The sequence below is a fragment of the Etheostoma spectabile genome, chromosome 16, assembly GCF_008692095.1.
Source record: "Etheostoma spectabile isolate EspeVRDwgs_2016 chromosome 16, UIUC_Espe_1.0, whole genome shotgun sequence".
NCBI lineage: Eukaryota > Metazoa > Chordata > Actinopteri > Perciformes > Percidae > Etheostoma > Etheostoma spectabile.
Genome location: NC_045748.1, coordinates 11,484,028 through 11,490,154, shown reverse-complemented (window position 1 = coordinate 11,490,154; position 6,127 = coordinate 11,484,028). Strand labels below are relative to the sequence as shown.

The following is a 6,127-nucleotide window of genomic DNA, read 5'->3' as shown; positions in this document are numbered from 1 at the left end:
CCGGGTTCGAATCCGGCCTGCGGCCCTTTGCTGCATGTCACTCCCCCTCTCTCTCCCCGTTCATAACTTAATCTGTCCTGTCCATTAAAGGCCTAAAAAATGCCCAAAAAAAAAAAACATTAAAAAAAAAAAAAAGTTCCACTAGGGGGCAGCAGAGTCGCAGTGATGTAATCGCTCTACTTTCAGGTGTGTTTTTACCCTGTGTTTTTATTATTAATGGACAGATAACATAATATACAGTATACGGTTTACCCTGCTGGCACAGGTGGAAGAAGTAGGACTGAAATGGACAAGCACTCTGCAGTACTTAGTACTGGTACTGCTGATTTTTGTCCACATGAGTACCCTTACTTCTACTTGTTAACAGTGTTGACATTAGGCTGATATTTATACTAACACAGGCTATAAATCATGATTTATGGGAGAACAAAACAAGCAATTCCATGCAAAATCAGACAATCAGCGCCCCCATATAGCCCGAATGGAACGATCCTTTGTTTCATAAGCACATTTTCAGACACTACAGCGATTTGACTCAGATGGATTCAGGTTTTTCTCAGATGGAATCTTCAAATAATCAATTACATATGAATATATTGCTAAACTTAGGGAACCTTTTTTGTCCAATTCAGGCACTGATTCAGATCCTTTAGTTGTAAAATACCACTATGTAAACATGAAATTACAGATGTATTGTCAGAAAAAAGTACTTTTTTGACGCCTAACATTGTGGAGGAAAACTAGAATACAAAGTGAAGGTATATTGTTGTAAAGATGACTTAAGTCAACTATAAATGGTCTATATATACTTAGTTACAACTCATAAACACAGTAGTGGAATATAACTTAGTAGATTAAGAAATATACTGAAATGCCAATTTGAGGTACGTTACTTGAGTCTTTACACTTGATATTTCTTTCTGGATCTCAGAGGGAAATAATGTACTTTTTCACTACATTTATTTGACAGCTAAAGCTACTTTTCAGATTAATATTGAACAAAAAAAACATACGAGATTATAAAATAAATAGTAGTTGTAGGCTAATAGTGTATGGTTGAAGGTGGTTTCCAGTCTTTTGGTGCTCATGACCTTACACAAAAAAGCAGTGTCTGGTTGGGGCCCATTAAGAAAGTTGTTAAAGGGTTCATTTCTTAAGCCATTTCTTTATTATACATTTTGTTTTTTTGCATAACATCTACAGTATATGTTGAGCATGGAGCCATGTGACTCTTACAGCCTAAAGAAAGGTTTGACTACAATCTAAAACAAGTTTTAAATGTCTAAAACGTGTGTTGATATATCTGCACCCTAAATAACAGAAACACTGTCCATGAGTTATGTGCCTCAAATATGCAGTTTGTTTTTAAATGCCATAGAACACTTATTTATTTTAGTAGATGTATTTCCCTTCATCGACCTCCAGGAGTTGCTGCTGCAGTATTCAATAGAAGCGTCAGTGGAGGGAGGAAAAGACTTGTCAGAGTTAATTTCGTATCCAGGAGACACCTCCGGCAATGCAAGCTAGCAGCTAGTTAGCCTGCCATTAATCATGGCTGACAAAGAACACGGGTTAAAGGTTGGAAAGCTGCCAGAAACTGTTATAAACTGCCTGCTTATTCCCAGCAAAGGAGAGCTGCGAGACATGGAGTTTGTTTACTGGTTCCCAACTACAAAAGTGACCAGGGTTGATGCACAGTGACATAAAAAACTATTTTCTTTTCACACTTACTGCTCCTTACTAACTACAATTACAGTCAAAACAGTCATTTCGACTGACTGTTTTAATAAACTATGAATGTCCTTTGACATTCATTGACTTGATCATGATATACTGACTGTCAAAATAAAAGTTTAAAAGCACTATAAACAAATGGTCGGATAATAGCTGTTCCCCCCTTCTTCCAGTCTTTATTCTAAGCTAAGCTAACCTTCTCCTGGTTGTAGCTTCATATTAAGCAAACAGAAATAAGAGAGGTAACATTCTTCTCATCTAACTCTCTGCAAGGGAGCAAATCTTTCTATAACTATTCTTCTAAAGCCGGGTTTCAAAGAAAACGGTCTGATTATTTGATTAAATGTGAAGGATGTGACTGTTTCGGCTGCCTTTGCCTTCTGAGAAACATCTCCACCTCCGGTAGGCAGGAGCTCTTTTCACTGCCTGTCAGATATTCCAGCACAGAAAGACAGAGAACAAGGCAGGCATAGAAAAAGGGGGGTGTTGCTGTGTGTGGAGAGAGAGAGAGAGAGAGAGAGAGAGAGAGAGAGTGCAAAAATGGCACTCGTGACGGGGGAAGATTGAAGTCCTGTTAAGTGCTCTGCTTGAAAGCATGTCTGGCCTCATTAGCTGTCAGTTGTAACAATACTGAACTGGCAGTGAAGACAGGTTGGAGTCTAGTGGTCATAAATCACTCCCCGACAGCTGCCTGACAAGCTGGGAACCAGTACACAGGCACGGGCACCTTCTCAGCCCGTCAGACATTGCACAGGCACACAAGAAATCATCGCCCTGAAATTACATGGAGCTTGCGAAATTGGTGTTTTGTAAAAGGGAAATTGCTTTCATTTCACATGTATGTGCACTCGTATGTAACCCCTGCGCGGCTGTGTCCGTTAGCTAAATAAGCGGTGGCTGCAGGGACTTCTGTAAGAAGGGAGGGGGAGGAGGGGGAGGAGGGGGGTAAAGAGCAAGGCCCGCAGGTCATTAATCACGGCCCCTGACATGCAGAGCAGGAGGCCAAGGCTCCCCTATTGCATACAGCTGCTGGGCCACACAGCACAGGCGATGTGTTGACCCTCGTGTCCCCCCACTCCCAGCGCCTGTGGCTCTCATCTGTCCAACTCCCTCACTGTTTGTGTCAGTCATTTGTGCTGTCAGACACCTCCTCCTCCTGACCGACCGCAACACTCCTCATGCACGTTTTTACTTTTCATTTGAGCCGGTGAACACAACAAGTTGGATATTGATGTTTTGTTGCCACACTGGCGTCAGGGCTCCACCACTTTGGTCCAGATAACTTCTCAACTGTTGGATGGTTGCCATTACCATTTGCTTCCGAGAGTTACATCCCCCTCAGCATGAATTTTAGCAGCGTTGGAGATCTTTTAATGTTTCATCTGGTGCCAACATCAGATCAACATTTTAATTTGTCAGAGTGTTTGATCTGAGTTTGGGATCTGGGTCTGAGGGCTCATGCCTCCCCTATTAGCGTCATTTTTCAACCTGCAGAGGAGGGTTAGGTTTAGGCAACAAAACTACTTGGTTAGGTTTAGAATAAAATGGTGGTTTGGGTTAAAATAACATTTGTTACTTAACTTACATACATGAGGTTAGTTAATGATGTTATGTGAACACCGTGTTTACCATCTTAGTTAAACATTATACCTGTTAAACATCAGCTTGTTAGCACTGTCGTTAGCATTTAGCTCAACACAGTCTCAAAGGGCTGCGAGCCGAGCATGGCTGTAGACTTCCAGTCTTATTAAAAGGTGCAACATAAGCCTCTCTCTCTCTCGAACCCAATACTTTCCATACAGCTTCTTTAGTCATTTCCTATTGCAGCAAATACCTATGGTTTCTTTCTTCTTAATTATTCCCCTCATTTGTTTCTGGTCGTTCACCCCCAAAACCTGCTCACCATTCATGCGGTTTTCCTTCAGTTATATTAGTTACACACCTCAGAGAGGCCCAGCACAACCAATAAACTAACTGGGAGCCAAATGTCCTGCTCAAAGGTGAGTTGTGAATGGAGGGGGACAAAGGTTACTTAATCACTATTCCCACCCACGTTTCCCCAGTTCATGCTTCAAAGAATCTACGGGTTGTCACAGCTCATTTTTTATTTAGCACTCTGAATTAAACCCAGAGTGTAGAAGATATTGGCTAAATAAAAAATTAAGTTTTGGGTATTGTTGCTGGAGGTGAGAGCCGCGTCTGCCCAGTTGGTCCGGGTGAAGCTTGACAGCTCCGGTGATTAATGATGACTGTTGAGCCGCTCTTTCATCACATCTCAAGCCTTTAACCTTTCAATCAGGCTAAACCAGTCCAAAAACAAAAGCCAAAAGAAGACGATAGAGGAATCTCCGAGATAGTGAATTTGTTTCTGGCTTTAAAACCATTAAGTCACAAATTACAACCATCTGCCTTTCTACTTTGAATTGTCTGTGTTACACATAGTGAGCTTCTGCTTGCCAGAACTAAACTCCTCTGCTTTCATTGGGTCTTCTCTCCAAATGTATCACTTCATCCATCATCCAACTATGCCTTTTTTTCCTTTCTTCAAGTGGTCCAAAAATAAAGAGGACACAGATGTTAGCCAATGCTATACCAATGTTTCAAAAAATAAAAAAAATTAACAAACCCACCATAAACCCCTAACTTACCTCCACACACAGACTGGGAGAAAATGTTGAAAATACACTTTTCTCGCTTTCAGAAAAACTCTTTTAGACTGAGCTGAACTCATTATGCTGAGCCACTACTGTGCTAAAAACTCACGACAATAAATTAGTCTGCACTTGAGCATACTACAGTAAGATCTATCCCAGCACAGTTATGAGCATACTTCTACTCCACATTCACCAGCTGCAAAGTTAAAGTGAGAAACACATTAATTTTTACTAAGCACATTTTGAAGCTAATATTCTTGTTTTTTTTTTTTACTTAAGTAAGTAAGTTGAATGCAAGACTTTTATTTGTAATCAAGTATTTCTACAGTGTTGTATAACTAAAAGACCTGAGTAGGCTAATTCTTCCACCACCTCTTTTTCTTCATGTCTGTTTTAAAAGAAGAAAGAATGTCGACAGAGGGAGTTTAGTGGTGTACAAGAGGGCAAACGCAATTATGGTTTCTTTGCTAATGTGCGTGGCCCCAGCTGGTTTTGATCTGGCTGTGCTCTCAAGGGCTCCTAGCTCAGTTGTCAGCTCTCATGCATCACAGACCCGGTGCTTAACGGAAAAACGTGCTTTGGCAGCGACCAGCGGAGGCCTGGAGGCCAGCGGGTGCTGCTGGGTTAGCCACATGCGGTGGGAGGGGGGTGGTGACACCATCCTCTGCCTTCCGCATCTGGATCCTCACGGTCACATTCCCTCATTCCTTTTGGTTTTTCACCCTCTTCATGAATGTAATTGGCCAGCGTGACCCACAGCAGATGCCACGCCACAGACTTGGGAGGTCAGAAGAGAAGAAAAAGACTCCAAAATACACACGTTTACGGCAACTGAAAGAAAAGAAAGTACAAACCAGAATTAGAAAGAGATGCCTGCATGGAAATAAGCAGACATGATTACTCAAATACAGTCATTAAGGAGGAAATGTTGTTTTTCGGGCTGTCAGGATGATTAATGAGGGAAAGAAAATCCACTCAAATGCTGTTGTTTAGTCTAACCAGCAGACCTGATCTCTGCCACTAACGTAGAACAGACAGGGTGTGTGTGTGTGTGTGTGTGTGTAATCACAAAAAATTTACAAAGAAAATGTACAGAGGAAAGCAGGAGAATTAAGGTGACATAAAACAGTATGTGTGTGACACAAACCTCAGCGTGAATTGGACTGTTTACTGTGTAACTCTAGCAATAATTATTAATAATAATAGTATTAATAGCAACCGTTAAAGGTGCCCAGCCACACAAAACTGTTTTTACTTGCATTTTTTTTTCTCAACAATATCTGTCTTGGATTTTTTTTTTTACATAACAACCCCAGAGCTGTGTGAAGGGATATTGTACAACCATGTATCAAGTAGGTACCAGATCCGCCCCTCCCTCCCTCCCTCCCTCTAAATCCTCCCCTACAGGTCCGACCATACATTCCTACAGTGTGCACCAAGTAAAAAAAAGTAAGAGTATATACTAGCCTTCAGTATATTATAAAACAAACAAGCAAAAACTTTAATTGCATTTTTAAAATATGTTAGGTCCGTATGTGTGTGTGTGTGTGTTATGTGGTGAATGTGTAAATGAACTGCTGCCTCCTCTGTCAGCTCTAGAAACTGGAAAGAAATAAGAGGAGAAATCAGGCCAATCACAACAGCTGGTCATTCTGACGTCATGTTGCCTGAGCTCATTATTATTCATGAGCTCAACCAGTTGCGGTGGGTAAAGGATGCTGATAGCCAGGCTCTCATTG

At 41.2% G+C, this 6,127-nt stretch overlaps 1 protein-coding gene across 1 annotated transcript in view; it reads right to left on the bottom strand.

Moving 5' to 3' along the window:
• Positions 1 to 6,127, bottom strand: part of LOC116704575 (zinc finger protein 703) — an 18,472-nt gene that overhangs the window by 3,082 nt on the left and 9,263 nt on the right. The gene's annotated exons all lie outside the window — the stretch shown is intronic.